Source organism: Manis javanica, chromosome 2 (assembly GCF_040802235.1).
Source record: "Manis javanica isolate MJ-LG chromosome 2, MJ_LKY, whole genome shotgun sequence".
Classification (NCBI taxonomy): Eukaryota; Metazoa; Chordata; class Mammalia; order Pholidota; family Manidae; genus Manis; species Manis javanica.
This window is the reverse complement of record NC_133157.1, coordinates 13,070,642-13,089,850: the sequence shown is the minus strand read 5'-3', so window position 1 is coordinate 13,089,850 and position 19,209 is coordinate 13,070,642. Positions and strand designations below refer to the sequence as shown.

Genomic DNA, 19,209 nt, shown 5'->3' with positions numbered 1-19,209 from the left:
GTTTGGATTTGCAGTTTCTGTGTGTCATAATTCTACCATTGATACAATCCTTGGAATCATTGAATTTTTTTTTGTATATTATTGTTTTATTTCATGAAACATTAGGATCAGTCAAGAAATCACTTAACAGCTAGAGAAGTAAGGCTTCTAGTGTTGGTTGGTGTGATTGGCCTTGATTATCAAAACCAAATTAGGATTAAGTTTAACAAGAAAGGTAGGCTGGACACTTCAGGAATCAAAGTTTGGGTCAGTTGAACGGGCAAGGGACCTTAACTGATTTTTGCCAGCCAAAGGCAGCGAACCGGTACAGACAGAAGAGGGAAGTTAAAATATCCGCTATGGCTTCTTGACCAGTTGCATAAATGAAAATTCTAGCCCTCTGTATATTTGTTCACTCTCTGTCCCATTGTCTTTCACCTTTCTTTTTTTTAAAAAAGATGTTTTTAGAGCAATTTTAGGTGTACATTAGAATTGTGAAGAAGGTACAGAGATTTCCCATATACTCTCTGTCTCCACACATTCATATCCTGCCCTGTTATCAACATCACTCACCAGAATGGTATTTTTTTTTACCAAGGATGAACACATCAGAATCACGCAAAGTCCATAGTTTACCTCAGGGTTTACTCTTGGGGTTGTACATTCTGTGTGTTTGGACAAATGTGTAATGGCATGTATCCATCACTATAACAGCATACCGGGTATTTTCACTGCCCTAAAAATCATCTGTGCACCACCTACTCATCCCTTTCCACTGACCTTTGACAACCATTGATCTTGTTATGATATCCACAGTTTCTCCTTTCCCAGAATGTCACAGAACTGGAATCATAGAGTATGTAGCCTTTTCTAATCTTTCATTTTCCTACAACTTTATATAAAGTGTTTTAATATTGGGTATGTTTGTTATTTAGTGATGAAATTGCATTTTATATTTTTATACATTTTTATTATTTTCATTACTTTTTCAGTAGGTAGTAGTCTATGTGGCTCAAAAACAAACAATATAAAGAGTATCTCCCTCCCGTTTCTGTCTACCTTGTTCTCCCTTGCCCTAACCCCTGTTAGTAACCATTTCAATTAGTTTCTTGTGTGTCTTTTGGTGTTTCTTTATGCAATTATGAACATATATTCTTATTCTTCCCCATCTTACATAAAAGATAACACTCTATTTATATTGTTCTGTTCTCTTTCTTTGCTGGATAGTATGTGTTAGTTCATAGAGAACTTCCCTGTTCTCTGTTACAGCTCTCGGGGCTGTTCCAGTGCTTGTATTACCAGTTCCTTATAGAAAATGACTTGAGTTTGTTTCTGTTTTGGCTTTGCAAACAATACTGTAATGAATAACCTCATACAAACTTCCATTTGTAGGTGTGTAGGTATATTTCTGTGTAAGTTCCCAGAAGTGGGAAAGTTGTGGAATACTGACTTAGGTATAATAGTGTACCTAGAGTGGGATTAGCCATCATCTGTTTTAACAATCAGAGACAACCAGGAAAATAGCAACCACATAGCTTTCATGGCAGAGAAAATGTAAGATAGGATAGTGGTTACCCCATAGAGCACCTGAGAAAGTGAAGCAACCTAGAGATTAGTAACGACAGAAGAACTACTGCTTGCAGCCCAGAGAGACAAAAGTAAGAAGGCTGTGTTACTGAATCCCAGAGCTGGGGGGTCATCTGTTGGAGGCTAGGACCTCTAAGGACCTTTCTATGGAAGCTGGAGCCACTAGGAGATACAGTCACTGCCAGAGAAGTGCCTGAGATAGACGAGACAGAGATATCCTGGTATGTTCTTTCCCACCCCTACTGTCCACTCTGTCCAAAATCAATTGATAGTGAGTCTGGGCATCAGAGTTAACAGAAGTCAGCCGCCTGCTGTACAGAGAACAGCAGAAGTCCAGAAAATGGATTTGAGGACAAATGGCCTCAGAATCTGTGTAGCCCACCCACTTTGCTACTTAGCATTTAAATCCATCCTTCTACCCATGTTTAATACCTTTATACTCTGCCTGTCATTCAAACAAACACACTGTCCCTTCTGCCCAAACAAGAAGAGGCATATAAGTCTCATTAGTCATTGTATCCTTCTCAAGTTCACGATCTACCGGTGATCCTCACTCCTCTCCAGCAGGTGCAGATTGATTTTCTGTGGCCTGATAACTTATGAACTAACTTGTAATTTAAGTTTCACCACCACTCCACACAAAACTGTAGAGGAAGGGGAGGGTAGAAAGTAGACATCATTGGTTAATATGTACGTAACAAAAATATTATCTCTGTTGCTGTAAAAAGTCACAAGATCATAGTTGGTATTTATCACTTCCCTCCTCTACCACTTATTCCAAATTCCCTGTTTTCAGCTAGCACTCCACTGCCAGTGGTTAGGGTTCTTTGCTTGGCAGGTAACTGTATCAGTTAGGATACATTCAGAATAGTGGAAAACAGAGTTGGTGTTTCAACAGAATTTAATATAAGGAATTGGTTAAGCAGTTTTGGAGAACTGAAAAAGCAAAACAGGGGACACTGAGCTAACCCAGAGATAAAGAAATTAATATAAGTGACACAAAGGAGATAGAATCAACGAACTTGGTGACTGATGACATATGGAATGGGAGGACAAAACAGAAATCCACACGTGTGTTAAAATTTTTACACTCATGTGACAGTTCTGGTTTGAGTCTGAGTGGAGTTCAGACCAATCTGAGCTTAGTGTAGTTACCAATAGTCCCGGTTTGCCTCAGCCTTAGGGATTTCCTGGAGCCTCAGTCTTCCTATGCTAAAACTGGGAGAGTTGCTTGCAAACCAGGATGAGTTGGTCACCCTAGCCTGCTATGAGCTGGTGGAGTAGATCAGTGACAGGAGCTTCTTGGCATGAGCTCTGAGTCTGGTATAAGAAGTCCTTAGGGAGTTAGCAATCAAGATGCCTTAAACTTGGGCCAGTAAGAGAGCCTTTAGTGATGAAGGGAAATGGTAATTCTTAATACTCCATGGTAGCTGCCATTCAAATACATCCCCCACAGTTGGGATCCATGGTGTGATGTATTTGTGGGTTCTAGGGAGAGGAGTTTGGAAATAAAGTTTGTTTCTTACTCCAAGAGTGTAACCCAGAGGGGACAGATTCTTTCTCACCAGACCGCCCAGCAGCTCTGGAACTTGAGGGCCTTAGTGCGTTAGTGACTTCAGTTGTAGGTAAGTTGGTGGGTTGCAAGGGATGGGGAGGAGGAACTCGGTAACATGTCCTGGCCCAAGGAAGAACTGAAATGCTTGGCAAGGCAGAATAACATTTATGCAGCTGGGGCATAAATTTATGCAGGTGAAGTCTGAGTTATTACAGCAAATGTAGCGTCAACCGGTCGGGGGTGGAGAAGCTGGAGGAAAGCTGGCAACAGGCTTTTCTTGAAGCGATTTCAGGCAGGAGGAGGGGACAGGTTGACTAGGGTTACTTTCTTTGTGATATTCTGCCACCTAGTGTTCATTCTCACTACTTCGCTTGTCCCTCTGATGGATAAAAGAAAGCAGATGAGTTAAGAATCTGAGGCATTTCCAAAGGCATCGGTCATTTGTGTTTGTTCACTTGACAAATACCGATTGAATACCTTCCACATGCCCGTTATTCTTCTAGGCATTGAAACTGTAACTGTGAACAAAATGGACAAGCCCTGAACTCATGGAAGCTCACATTCTTGGGTGGAGAAAGACAATAAACAAGCTAAGTATGTAAAACATATAGTATACTATATAGTTAAAAATATTAGAATAAGAAAAAATAAAGAAAGAATTAAGTTAAAAAAATAGGGGGGAGGGGTGACAAGGCAAAAATTCTGAAATGTCTTAAATTATGTGGCATAAGGGCCAGAGGATGAGTGAGAGAGACAAGGGAAGGTCATCAGTCAATGGCCGCAGGCTGCAGCTAACCGGAAACTCCACGTTCCGGGATGATGTCTTTTCAACAGTCATCTAGAAGGTCCCCCGGACCACTGTATTCCCCTTGCATGTGACAGTGTCTGACCATTGTCAACAATCCACAAGCCTTCTCTGTGGACTGACCACCTTCCCCAGGAATTTCCCCTCCTCGAATTAGTACCATTCTGGTGAGAGACCTTGTAGCCAATATGAATTTAAAGAACTTTATTTCTTTGAGGCCCCTTGTCAATGTGCCCCATTTCTTGAGTCATTTCTGTTAACTGGCCTCGATGCTGGTCTAGCAGAAATTTGCTGTCCCAGGACTCAGTCCTAATCTGGCTGCATCTGTAACGACTCCATAAACCCTTTTATTTCAGAGATCTTTAGATCTCTAGATTTTTTTTATTTGTCAGGGGCCTGTAGAGTTAGATCAGATAGTCATGAAGGCCTGAGAAGAAAACTTCTGAGTAAAAAATGGAGACAGCAAGGGAGGATTCCAGGCAGAGGAAATAGTGCAAAGGCCCTGAGGTGGAAGCATGCCTGTCAATTTCCGGGAACACTGAGAAGGAGCAGACTGAACTAGGGGGAGAGTATTAGAAGACCAGGGCCTTTAGGATCATGGTAAAGGCTATCATATTTATTCTGAGTGAGATGGGAAATCATAGCTGAATTTTGAGCAGGCCCATGGTCTTACGTACAGCGTAATATAATCACCCTGGCTCTGCCATGAGAACGGACTGAAAAGAGGCAAGGACAGAAGCAGGGAGAGTGCTAAGAGGCTGTTATAACCCAGGTAAGAGATTATAGCTTGAGCGAGACTGATGGCCACGGAGGCAGGGCAGAGGGGGCAAGAAATTGTTGATGCCTATTTTTTGTGCCCTACCTGGAGGGTTTAGCATGAATTGTTCCGGAATGTAAGGAAAAGGAAGGAAGGGACCACTTTCAGGCTTTTCATTCACCTGGAATTGGTTTCTGTGTATGGCGAGACAGAAGAGCAGATTCTTTTTTTTCCATAGGAATATTCTGGTTTCCAAGCACCCTTTACTGAAAAAAATTCTTTTTTGTTTTTTTAAGGACCCTGCTTTGCCATTACTGCTCTATATGAAGTATCCATCTAAGTGTGAGTCATTACATATCTTGGTTATGTTCCACTGATCTATTTGTCAAATTTTGTGACAATATTATATTATCTTTTTACTTCAGAATCAGTTTTAATATTATATAGAACAAGAACTCTCACCTTATTATTATTATTTTTTTATTTTGGTATCATTAATCTGCAATTACATGAGGAACATAATGTTTACTAGACTCCCCCCATCACCAAGTCCCCCCCCCACATACCCCATTACAGTCACTGTCCATCAGCATAGTAATATGCTATAGAATCACTACTTGTCTTCTCTGTGTTGTACAACCCTCCCCGTGCACCCCCACATTATGTCTGCTAATAGTAATGCCCCCCTTTTTTCCCCTTATCCCTCCCTTCCCACCCATCCTCCTCAGTCCCTTTCCCTTTGGTAATTGTTAGTCCATTCTTCAGTTCTGTGAGTCTGCTGCTGTTTTGTTCCTTCAGTTTCTGCTTGGTTCTTATACTTCACAGATGAGTGAAATCATTTGATACTTGTCTTTCTCTGCCTGGCTTATTTCACTGAGCATAATACCCTCTAGCTCCATCCATGTTACTGCAAATGGTAGGATTTGTTTTCTTCTTATGGCTGAATAATATTCCACTGTGTATATGTACCACCTCTTTATCCATTCATCTACTAACAGACACTTAGGTTGCTTCCATTTCTTGGCTATTGTAAATAGTGCTGCAATAAACATAGGGATGCATATGACTTTTTCAAACTGGGCTGCTGCATTCTTAGGGTAAATTCCTAGGAATGGAATTCCTGGGTCAAATGGTATTTCTATTTTGAGTTTTTTGAGGAACCTCCATACTGCTTTCCACAATGGTTGAACTAATTTACATTCCCACCAGCAGTGTAGGAGGGTTCCCCTTTCTCCACAACCTTGCCAACATTTGTTGTTGTTTGTCTTTTGGATGGTGGTGATCCTTACTGGTGTGAGGTGATATCTCATTGTGGTTTTAATTTGCATTTCTCTGATGACTAGCAATGTGGAGCATGTTTTCATGTATCTATTGGCCATCTGAATTTGTTTGGAGAAGTATCTGTTCAGATCCTCTGCCCATTTTTTAATTGGATTATTTGCTTTTTGTTTGTTGAGGTGCATGAGTTCTTTATATATTTTGGATGTCAACCCTTTATCGGATCTGTCATTTATGAATATAGTCCCATACTGTAGGATGCCTTTTCGTTCTATTGATGGTGTCCTTTGCTGTACAGAAGCTTTTCAGCTTGATATAGTCCCAGTTGTTCATTTATGCTTTTGTTTCCCTTGCCCAGGGAGATATTTTCATGAAGAAGTTGCTCATGTTTATGTCCAAGAGACCTCCAGTACTATGTTAAATAACAGTGGGGAGAGTGGGCATCCCTGTCTAGTTCCCTATCTCAGAGGAAATGCTTTCAGCTTCTCGCTGTTCAGTATAATGTTGGCTGTGGGTTTATCATATATGGCCTTTATTATGTTGAGGTACTTGCCCTCTATTCCCATTTTGCTGAGAGTTTTTATCATGAATGGATGTTGAATTTTGTCAAATGCTTTTTCAGCATCTATGGAGATGATCATGTGATTTTTGTCCTTTTTGTTGATGTGGTAGATGATGTTGATGGATTTTTAAGTCTCACCTTATTTTTTAAAAGAGTGTTTCAGATATTCTTGGCCTTAAAATTTCCATAAAGTCAAATTCTACAAAAACAAACAACAAACCAAACCTGTTGGTAATTCTAATTAGGATTGAACTGGTATATTGTTTTAGAGTGATTTGACATTTTTATCCTATTGAGTCTTCTAATTCAACATTTATTTTAGTCTTTAGTAGCTTTCAGTCAACACAGAGGTCTTGCATATCTTTTGATAGATTTATTTCTAGACACTTTATTTTTTATGCTATTGTAAAACACATTAAAAAATTTATTTGCTAACAGTTCATGGCTGGTGTTTGGAAATGCCATTGATTTTGGTGTATTGATTCTCGATCTAGCAATTTTGCTAAATGTTCTTATGAATTCTAGGAGTTTATCTTTTGGGGAGGGTATCCTACATGCTCAGTATATTGCCTGTAGACGATTATACCTTGTATTTATCGTTCTTAACCTTAATGTACTAGCTAGAATCTCTAGCACAATATAGAATAAAAGTAGTACTCTCAGGCACCACTTAATTGTTGCTGATTTCAGAGGAAAATCTTCTGGCGTTTAATATTAAGCAAGCCATAAGTTTGCTTTGTTTTCCTGTAGAGACTCTTCATCATATTAAGGAAGTTCCTATCTATTCCTTTTTTAAAAGTTTTAAATAGAATCATGAATAGATGTTGAATTTTATCAAGTGTTTTTTTAAGTTTTGCATCTATATAGAAATACTGTAATTTTTTTTCTGCTTTAATCTTTTGTGGTAAATTTCACTGTTTGATTTCCTAATATTAAACTGACCATACATTCCTCGGATATATCCAACTTGGTCATTATAAATTATTTTTTTAATATATTTGTCAATTTGGGTTTCTAATATTTTCCTTAATACTTTTTGTATTCATGTCTGTGAGTGAAATTGGCCTGTAATTTTCTTTGTCTCTGTCAATTAATGTATGCTTGATAACACTGTCTGGTTTTGGTATCAGAGTTTGCCAGCCTCCTAAAGTGAGTTGATGAATCTTCTTTTTCTATCATCTAGAATTTGTGTAATTTTGGCATTATTTCTTTGGACTTGCTGGAGCACTTATCAGAGTTTGGAGCTGTTTTTTAAATTCTTTATCTTTTAGACGGCTTATTACATATAATTCACATATCAAAGAATTTACCCATTTCAAGCATACAAATCCACAGTCTTTTAGTATGATTGCAAATAAGCGCAATCATCATCAACAGTCAATTCTAGTGATTTTACATTTGTTTACATGTAATTACATGATTTTACATTTGCTATCTGCTCTCCTACCTCTCTCTAACCTCTGGCCCTAAGCTACCACTGATATACTCTGTCTTCCAGATTTGCCTATTCTGAATATAAATGCAATCACATACTAGGTGTGTTTTGTAACAGGCTTCTTTCACTTAACCGTATGTTCTCAAAGTTCATCCCTGTTGGAGATGAAAGATGGTGGCATAAGAGGTGGGAAAGAGAACTCCTCCCAAAACCACATATAATAGAAAAATATAGTTAATACAACTAATTGTAAAAGAGCAACAGGAAAGAAGGCTGCACCAGACTGTATACACCTGGAGAACAGAGCAGACCTCACGAAACCACACCAGTGCCACTCCCCTGTGATCCCCGATATCACTCCAGGGACTGAGCAGCTCCACAGACTAGAGCTTCTGGGCACTAGAAGGTGCAACATACAAATATGATATGTCAGAGGAACCTGGTTCAACCCAAAATCTTACAAACACCAGAAAAAGGCTGAAGTGAAAATGAACTCACCAATATTCCTGAAAGAGAGTTCAAAATAAAAATCATAAACGTACTCATGGAGGTATAGAAAAATATTCAAGAATTCAGGGATGAATTCAGGACAGAGATTCAATCATTAATAAATTCCATATCTGAAATGAAACATACAATGGAGGGATTTAAAAGCAGATTAGATGTAGTAGAAGAGACAGTAAATGGATTAGAAATTAGAGAAGAGGAATACAAAGAAGCTGAGGCACAAAGAGAAAAAAGGATCTCTAAGAATGAAAGAATATTGAGAGAACTCTGTGACCAATCCAATGGAACAATAGTCGCATTATAGGGGTACCAGCAGAATAAGAGAGAGAAAAATGGATAGAAAGTGTCTTTGAGGAGGTAATTGCTGAAAACTTCCCCAATATGGAGGAGATAGTCTCACAGATCTCCCAACACAAGGGACCCAAGGAAGACAACACCAAGACATACAATAATTAAAATAGCAAATATCAAGGATAAAGACAGACTTTTAAAAGCAGCTAGAGAGAGAAAAAAGATCACATACAAAGGAAAACCCATCAGGCTGTCATCAGACTTCTCAACAGAAACCTTACAGGCCAGAAGGGAGTGGCATGATATAGTTAATGCAATGAAACAGAAGGGCCTCAAACCAAGAATACTCTACTTGGAAGATTATCATTTAAATTTGAAGGAGGGATTAAACAATTTCCAGATAAGCAAAAGCTGAGAGAATTTACCTTCCACAAACCACCTCTACAGTATATTTTGGAGGGATTGCTATAGATGGAAGTGTTCCTAAGGCTAAATAGCCGTCACCAGGGGAAATAAAACCACAGTAAAGAAAGTAGAACAATTAATTACTTGGCAGATGCAACATCAAATCAACTCTCCCCAAAGTCAATCAAGGAATAGACAAAGAATACAGAATATGATATCTCATATATGAAAAATGGAGGAGGAAGAAAAAGGAGGAAAAAAAAGAACCTTTAGGTTGTGTTTGTAATAGCATACTAAGTGAGTTAAATTAGACTGTTAGATAGTAAGAGAATTACCTTTGAACCTTTGGTAACCACGAATCTAAAGCCTGCAATGGCAATAAGTACATACCTATAGATAATCACCCTAAATGTAAATGGTCTGAATGCACCAATCAAAAAATACAGTCACTGAATGCATAAAAAACAAGACCCATCTGTATGTTGCCTACAAGAGACTCACTTCAAAGCCAAAGACATACACAGACTAAAAAGTGAAGGGATGGAGAAAGATATTTCATGCAACTAATAAGGAGAAAAAGGCAGGAGTTGCAGCACTTTATCAGACAAAATAGACTTCAAAACAAAGAAAGTAACAAGAGACAAAGAAGGACATTATATAACGATAAAGGGGCCAGTCCAACAAGAGAATATAACCATTATAAATATCTATACACCCAGCATGGGAACACCTACATATGTGCAACAAATACTAACAGAATTAAAGGGGAAAATATAATGCAATGCATTCATTTTAGGAGACTTCAACAAACCACTTACTTCAAAGGACAGATCAACCAGACAGAAAATAAGTAAGGAGATAGAGGCACTGAACAACACATTAGAACAGATGGACCTAACAGACATCTACAGAACACTCCACTCAAAAGCAGCAGGATACACAGTCTTCTCAAGTGCACATGGATCATTTTCAAGAATAGATCATACACTAGGCCAGAAAAAGAGCCTTAGTAAATTCAGAAGGATTGAAATTGTACCAACCAACTTCTCAGACCACAAAGGTATAAAATTAGAAATAAATTATGCAAAGAGAACAAAAAAGCCCACAAACACATGGAGGCTTAACAACATGCTCCTACATAATCAATGGATCAATGAACAAATAAAAACAGAGATCAAGCAGTAAATGGAGACAAATAACAACAATAACTCAACACCTCAAAAATCTGTGGTCCACAGCGAAGGCCATGCTAAGAGGGAAGTATATTGCAATACAGGCCTACCTTAGGAAAGAAGAACAATCCCAAATGAACAGTTTAAACTCACAATTAATGAAACTAGAAAAAGAAGAACAAATGAGGCCCAAAGCCAGTAGAGAGAGGGACATAATAAAGATCAGAGCAGAAATAAATAAAATTGAGAAGAATAAAACAATAGAAAGAATCAATGAAAGCAGGACCTGGTTCTTTGAGAAAACAAAATAGATAAACCCCTAGCCAGACTTATCATGAAAAGAAAGAGAGTCTGCACACATAAACAGAATTAGAAATGAGAAAGGAGAAATCACTGTGGACACCACAGAAATACAAAAAATTATTAGAGATACTATGAAAAATTAAATGGTAACAAATTGGATAACCTAGAGGTGTACAACTTTCTAGAAAAATACAACCTTCCAAAACTGACCCAGGAAGAAACAGAAAATCTGAACAGACCAATTACCAGCAACAAAATTGAATTGGTAATAAAAAACTACCTAAGAACAAAACTCCTGGACCAGATGGCTTCACCACTGAATTTTATCAAACATTTAGTAAAGACCTAATACCCATCCTCCTTAAAGTTTTCCAAAAAGTAGAAGAGGAGGGAATTCCAAACTCATTCTATGAGGCCAGCATCACTCTAATACCAAAACCAGGCAAAGACACCACAAAAAAGAAAATTACAGACCAATATTCCTGATGAGCATAGATACAAAAGTACTCAACAAAATATTAGCAAACCAAATTTAAAAATACATCAAAGAGATCATCCATCATGATCAAGTAGGATTTATTCCAGGAATGCAAGAATGGTACAATATTCAAAAATCCATCAACATCATCCACCACATCAATAAAAAGGACAAAAATCACACGATCATCTCCATAGATGCTGAAAAAGCATTCGACAAAATTCAACATCCATTCATGATAAAAACTCTCAACAAAATGGGCATAGAGGGCAAGTACCTCAACATAATAAAGGCCATATATGACCAATCTACAGCCAACATCATACTTAACAGTGAGAAGCTGAAAGCTTTTCCTTTAAGATCAGGATCAAGACAAGGATGCCCACTCTCCCCACTTTTATTCAACATAGTACTGGAGGTCCTAGCCACAGCAATCAGACAACACAAAGAAATAAAAGGCATCCAGATTGGTAAGGAAGAAGTGAAACTGTCACTGTTTGCAGATGATATGATATTGTACATAAAAAAACCTAAAAAATCCACCCCAAAACCACTAGAACTAATAACTCAATTCAGCAAAGTTGCAGGATACAAAATTAATACACAGAAATCTGTTGCATTCCTATATACCAATCATGAACTAGCAGAAAGAGAAATCAGGAAAACAATTCCATTCACAATTGAATCAAAAAGAATAAAATATGTAGGACTAAACCTAACCAAGGATGTGAAAGACCTATACTCTGAAATCTACAAGACACTCATGAGAGAAATTAAGGAAGATACCAGTAAATGGAAATACATCCTGTGCTCATGGATAGGAAAAATTAATATTGTCAAAATGGCCATTCTGCCTAAAGTAAACTACAGATTCATGTAATCCCCATCAAAATACCAATGGAATTCTTCAACAAACTAGAACAAATAGTTCTAAAATTCATATGGAACCACAAAAGACCCTGAATAGCCACAGAAATCCTGAGAAGGAAGAATAAAGCTGGGAGGATTATGCTCCCTGACTTCAAGCTCTACTACAAAGCCACAGTAATCAAGACAATTTGGTACTGACACAAGAACAGAACTGTAGATCAATGGAACAGAATAGACAGCCCAGATATAAACCCAAGCATATATGGTCAATTAATATATGATAAAGGAGCCATGGATTTACAATGGGGAAATGGCAGCCTCTTCAACAACTGGTGTTGGCAAAACTCGACACTACATGTAAGAGAATGAAATGGGTTATTGTCTAACTCCATACACAAAAGTAAACTCAAAATGGATCAAAGACCTGAATGTAAGTCATGAAACCATAAAACTCTTTGAAGAAAACATAGGTAAAACTCTCTTGAATATAAACATGAGTAACTTTTTCCTGAACACATCCCCTTGGGCAAGAGAAACAAAAGCAAAAATGAACAAATGGGTCTACATCAAACTAAAAAGCTTCTGTAAAGCAAAGGACATCATCAGTAGAACAAAAAGGCATCCTACAGTATGGGAAAATATATTTGTAAATGAAATATCTGACAAGGGGTTAACATCCAAAGTATATAAAGATTTCACACACTTCAACACCCAAAAAGCAAATAACTTATTAAAAAATGGGCAGAAGATCTGAACAGACACTTCACCAAAGAAGAAATTCAGATGGCCAACAGGCACGTGAAAAGATGCTCCACATCACTAATTATCATGGAAATGCAAATTAAAGCCACAATGAGATATCACCTCTCACCAGTTAGGATGGCCAACATACAAAAGACAAGGAGCAACAAATGCTGGCAAGAATGTGGAGATAGGGCAACCCTCCTACACTGCTGGTGGGAATGTAAATTAGTTCAACCATTGTGGAAAGCAGTATGGAGGGTCCCCAAAAAGGTAAAAATAGAAATACTATTTGACTCAGGAATTCCACTCCTAGGAATTTACCCAAAGAAAACAAGATCCAAGATTCAAAAAGACAGATGCACCCCTATGTTTATCTCAGCACTATTTACAATAGCCAAGATATGGAAGCAACCTAAGTGTCCATCAGTAGATGAATGGATAAAGAAGATGTGGTACATATACACAATGGAATACTATTCAGCCATAAGAAGAAAACAAATCCTACTATTGCAACAACATGGATGGAGCTAGAGGGTATTTTGCTCAGTGAAATAAGGCAGGTGGAGAAAGACAAGTACCAAATGATTTCACTCATCTGTGGAGAATAAGAACAAAGGAGAAACTGAAGGAACAAAACAGCAGCAGACTCACAGACTCCAAGAAGGGACTAGGGTTACCAAAGGGGAGGGGTGAGGGAGAGTAGATGGGGGATGGTGGGGGATGGAGAAGGGGATTGAAGGGCATTATGATTGGCACATATGGTGTTGGGGGTGTCATGGGGAAGACGGTGTAGCCCAGAGAAAACAAGTAGTGACTCTGTGGCATCTTACGCTGATGGACAGTGACTGCAGTGGGGTGTAGGGGGACTTGATAATATGGGTGACTGTAGTAACCACAGTGTTTTTCATGTGAAACCTTTATAAGAGTGTATATCAAATATACCTTAATAAAAAAAGAAAAAAGAAAGGAAAAAAAAAGAACTTCACATATATTTACACACACACACACAAAGAAACAGGGAACAATGCAAAATTTTTTTTAGAAAAAGGGAAAAGAAAGAGAAACATTTTTAGTCACTCAGGTATTTTCACCTGACCTTGGTCATCCTAGCCACTTTGTAAGACCAAAGGTTTAACCTGTATGTAATTACTGATAAGAGGGACTTTGGTCATTTTGCTCTTTGTTTTTTTATATGCCTTATAGCTTTTTTTGTCCTTTATTTCCTGTATTACTGTCTTCATTTGTGTTTAGTTGGGTTCTTTGGTAGTGAAATATTTAAATTATTTTCTCATTTCCTTTTGTGTATATTCCATAGCTATTTTCTTTGAGGTTATCATGGGGATTGCATCTAACATCCTGAAGTTATAATGCTCAAATTAGAACTTATGCTAGCTTAACTTCAATAACATACCAAAACTCTGTTCCTTTACAGCTCTGTCTCCACCCCTTTTTGTTGATGTGAGTCACAAAATTACATCTTTATACAGTCTGTGCCTCAAAACATAAAATAATAATTCTTTTAAATGCATTAGCCTCTTAAATTATGTAGAACATAAAATTTGGCATTACAAACCAAATTTATAAAATTACTAGCTTTTAAATTAGTAATTTTAAGAAAAAGTATTAGCCCCTTAAATTATGTAAAAAACAAAAGTGGAAATACAAACTGTTGTCACAATACTAGCTTTTATAATTGACCATGTATTTACTTTTATTAAGATGTTTACTTCTCCCTGCAAAACTTACTTCTGGCCTTCAAAGTTTCTGATGAGAAATCTGCTAATAATCTTATTGAGAATCCCTTACGTGTGATGAGTCACTTCTCTCTTGCTGCTTTCAAAACACTCTCTGTTTTATCTTTGTCTTTCAAAAGTTTGATTATAATGCATCTTGGTATGGGTCTCTGAATTCTAATTACTTAGACTGCATTGAGTTTATTGGAAGTTTATATTCATGTCTTTCATCAATTATGCATTCTTTCTTAAATATTCTCTCTCCTCTCCTTCTGCAATTCCCCCAATGTACATGTTGCTTAGCCTGATGGTGTCCCAGGTCTCTTAGGCTTTGATCACTTTTCTTCAGTCTTTCTTCTTTCTGTTCCTTGGATTTGATAATTTCCATTCTCCTATCTTCAAGTTCACTGATTATTTCTTCTGCCTGCTCAACTCTGCCTTTGAAAGCCTATAGTGAATTTTTCACTTCAATTATTGTAATTTTCAGCTCTGGAATTTTTTTGGGGGGGGTCTTCTTTTTAGGCTTTCTCTCTCTTTATTGATATTTGTTTTCTTTATACAAGAAGATTTCTTGACTTTTCCAAATCTTCCTTTAGTTCTTTGAGCATCTCTGACAGTTATTTAAAGGTCTTTGTCTAGTAGATCTGCTATCAGGTCTCTTTCAGGAATAGTTTCTATTTATTCCTATGAATGGGTCGTACTTTTCTGTTTCTTTAAAAATTGGACATTTGAATCTAATACTGTGGTAATTCTGGTAATCATATTATTCCCCTTCCCCAGGGTTAGCTGTTTTGTGTTATTGTTTTCACTTACTGCTTTTGCTTTCTTGATTATTGTCGGCTGTCTCTGTGCTGAAGATCAGGGTAAGGTGCAAACTAAAGGTCTTTTCTGAACCTATCCCTGGGCGTGCATAGTCACTAATTTTCCTCATATATGTACTTGTTTTGAATGTCCTAGTCTCTAAAACCTGGCTCTCAAAGCAGAAAAAAGGGAGATAAAGAGGGTGTTGGCCCTTAAAATCTCCTGGAAGTCTCTTAAACTGGAGGACAAGGGACTTGCAACAATATAGGAAGGTGCCACAATGTTTGCCTGCCTCTTTGTCTGCAGCTCTGGGATCAGAAGCAGCAATTAATGATCAGAACACAGATCCCCGATATTCGGAGGACAGGATCCTTTTTGCCCACCCTGGGTCCCACAACTAGTGTGCAAACCACTCCAGGAACATGTGCACAGCTGCCTACCACATGGTTGGGGTGGGGAATGTGTGGCTGCTACTGTACTAAAAGCTGAAATTGACCAAAATTAACCTTAATTTACCATCCAAGCCTTCCTCTGGAAGTTGCAAGCCTTAAATAGACTCAAGTTCCAAAATAGTCAAATCAGGCAGATTCTGCCAGCTCAGTTATTGTCTAGGTGGGGAGACAGATTCCTGGTGCGTCCTATTCCACTATATTCCCAGAATCCTTTTCATCTGGGAAGTTTTGAAAAGTCTCAATGCCCACCTCATCCCACTTGATTCAGGATCTTTGGGGTTTGAACAAGGCATCAATATTAGCTCTCCAGGTAATTTTAGAATTTGAGAACTCATGCTTTATGCCTCCTGCAACCAAGAGAGAGGCATACCTCCTGTTTTGGAGGCAGAGTCCCACATGCAAGGGCATCCAGCTCCCTCCCATTCACCTGATGGCATAAAAGCAGTGGGCTTCCAGTGGGACCCTGGATAAGAGAAGGCTCTCAGCTGGTCCAGGTTGCAGACAGCTTGCCCTGCCAGTGGGCTCTTATGACCAGTCATATCTTACATAGTCTGAAGTAGATTGGTGTGGATAAAGTGAGGGTTTCTATGGCCAGGATTCCCACCTGGCCCTGGTTGGCTAGCTCACTACACATGTGTGGGCAATATGTTGCTACTGACTCTATATAAAGAGCTCCACCCAGTGCTCTGAGCAATAGGGGGCATGGCCGCACAGCTACTGCACAGCTGCAAGGCTTCAGGAGAGCAGAGACTGGAGTGCTGGCAGTGCTGAGGACACAGACTGAGATGGCTTTGGGGATAGAGAGGCCCAGAGGCAGAGACTGGCTTGCTGCATGCCACCTCACTCTGAGTGGCCGGGATTCTAGTGATTGACCTGCCACCATGGGAATAAAGTTGGGTATAAACCCTTTCACCCAAGAACGTTCCATTGCCATTTTTTGGTCTCACTGAATCCATAGTGAACTTGCCGGAGGCTGAAATCCATTAGCAAGACAATTGGCCACAGTTGGCAGGGTTTGTTGTTGCCCAAGGAAAAGAACAGGCTGCCTTCAGGGGAGGATTGTTTCCATGGGCTGTGCCTAGGAATGGGGAGACTTTTCGAGTGTCCCCCAGTGGACATGTCCAATGTGGCCTGCCTCCCAGAGGACTGGGCCCCACCCCAAGACTGGGAAGGGGTGGAAGCAACACCTGAGGCTGTAAAGTTGGCCCTCAGCAAAATAGGAATTCCTCAGAGAAACAGTGCCTGTGAGGCCGCGGGAATGGTGGGGAGTTTTCTTCTCACAGTATTGAGAAAGGCTGTAAGGGAGAAAGACGTCCTCCTGCAGGAAGCACAAGAGGCAGCAGGAGAATGTGAGCTGCAAGGTGCTGTTGAGGAGGTAAAAAATTGTTGGTGACTGAAATGGCGTCACTATAAGGTGCTGTGGAATGGTAAGGGACGTCGTGGTAGCCCGAGAGAGAGCAGCGGGAGAAGCAGCAGCACGAGAGAGCGGGCTGCCAGGTGCCGTGGAGCAGGTGAAGGATGTAGTGGAGCCGTCAGCCCCAGAAACAGGGGAGCGGAGGTTTGACGGACAGGTGCGTGTGGAGGACCTGCTGGTGCCAGAGACATCAGCCCCTCCTTGGTTGAAACTTCACCTGGTTGAAAGCTGGTGGAAAACCCAAAAGAAAATAAAGAGTCAGCAACTGCAGTTTCCTCCAGGAGAGGTGCAGCCCCCTCCCCAGGTCGTGGAGCCCTCCATGCTCTGCTCCTATCCTTAGGCTCAAGAAATGAAAGCACAAAAGGAAATAAGGTCTGCTACTTGAAGGAAGAATTTAAAAGGACCCCATGAAGGTCATGAGGACCCAGATGTGGACTGATTTGATAAAGGCAGGAGCAGACAGAAACTGGATTGAAAGTCAAATAGACTTTTATTGGAGCTGTGGCAACAACTGAAACTAGAGCAGTGGTTCTGGCTGCAGAGGATGAAGCAGAAGCCAGAGACACAGCAACAAGATCGGCCTGTGTGTCTGCAAAACTTTCTGCTGGAGGGGCTGGAGAGGGTAGGTATTGTAAGGACCTGTGGTCCTTTTGGTTGACTCATTTGAGTAGAACTGGTTTGAATACAGCCAGGATGACCAGTTGGTAGCAATGGATCTCCTCAGGCTTGAGGGTTATTATAATTTGGCTTAATTTTTGTTGTTTGTATGTTGTCATAGCCTCTGTGGTTATTATGTTATTATGCAACTGGTTACAATGTTCCAGCTTCCTTGCACAGGGACCATTGGAGAGGACTGAGGGCACATAGATGAAGAGGCAAGAATCCTGGAGGGGTGGCGTATGGATAAAGTGAAGGTTTCTGTAGCCAGGATTCTCACCTTACCCTGGTTGGCTAGCTCACTACACATGAGTGGGCAATACGTTGCTATTGACTCTATGTAAAGAGCTCTGTCCAGTGCTCTGAGTGACATGGTGGCATGGCTGCAAGGCTTCAGGAGAGCAGAGACTGGGGTGGTGGCAGTGCCGAGGACAGAGACTGAGATGGCTTTGGGGGCAGAGAGGCCCAGAGGCAGAGACTGACTTGCTGCATGCAGACTCACTCTGAGGGATGGGATTCTAGTGATTGACCTGCCACTGTGGGGATAAAGTTGGGTATAAAACCTTTCACTCCAAGAATGTTCCGTTGTCAATTTTTGGTCTCACTGAATCCATAGTGAACTTGCTCAGGGCTGAAACCCACTGGCAGGACAACTGGGATTATGGATGAAGACTGTGGCTAGCCTTGATGGAAAGAAAACTTACAGCAGAGGCCCACTGAATTCTGGACCATGGAGATGTGCCTTGAGCAGGTAACCACCATTTCCTCCTTTCAAATATAGGAGTTGCTATAAATTTTTCCCTCTTTCTTCATTGTCTCTCAGTTTTGACTCTGGTGTGTTTGGGTATGAGCTAAATTTACCATTTATTTCAGAGATTGCAGAATAGTCAGATGGGCTCTAAAGAACCAAAGGAGAAATAGTTGTTATCTGGAATTAGTAGACTCTGAGAAGCATATTCCTCTGACATTATCTGTGGATTCTGTGGTCTGCTATTAAGCTAGGAGGCTGTGCCTCCTATTTTAGATATGTGGGAAGAAGTGATTGACAGCCAGACAGCTATTAAGTGGAATGTGGTAGACACTTTTAGAGGCACCTACCCACCTCACCACAGTCTGTCTTCTGAGAACTTCCCTGTAGTATAATCCACCCTCCAGTAAACCTACCCCGCAGCACAGCTGCCTGGAGCATGAGTGGACGCTATGCCATTTGGGTTTTCTTTTCCAGGAATTTAGAGTTCTGAAGAGAGAAACACAAAGTCTGGTGATAGTTGGAGCTGGGTCATATTGGCAGACCTCTAGGGGAAGTTCATAATTTTCAGCTGTTGAAGCCCTTGAGCCTTCCTGGCTCTTGCTCATGGCCTGGTGGTAGTGATGTGCTGGTAAATTTTTATCCACCCAACTCCTAAAAAATAAAGATGGAAAGA

General features: G+C 39.8%; 1 long non-coding RNA gene across 4 annotated transcripts in view; it reads left to right on the top strand.

Moving 5' to 3' along the window:
• LOC108405150 (uncharacterized) overlaps window positions 1-19,209 on the top strand; it is a 56,102-nt gene that overhangs the window by 17,617 nt on the left and 19,276 nt on the right. For 3 of the 4 annotated variants that reach the window (XR_012126496.1, XR_012126497.1, XR_012126494.1), the window contains 3 exons: window positions 3,625-3,715; window positions 4,980-5,025; window positions 18,402-19,177. This is a non-coding gene — a long non-coding RNA (uncharacterized lncRNA). Of the gene's footprint in view, window positions 1-3,624; window positions 3,716-4,979; window positions 5,026-18,401; window positions 19,178-19,209 lie in introns of those variants that run through there. The other variant, XR_012126495.1, reaches the window with a different exon arrangement.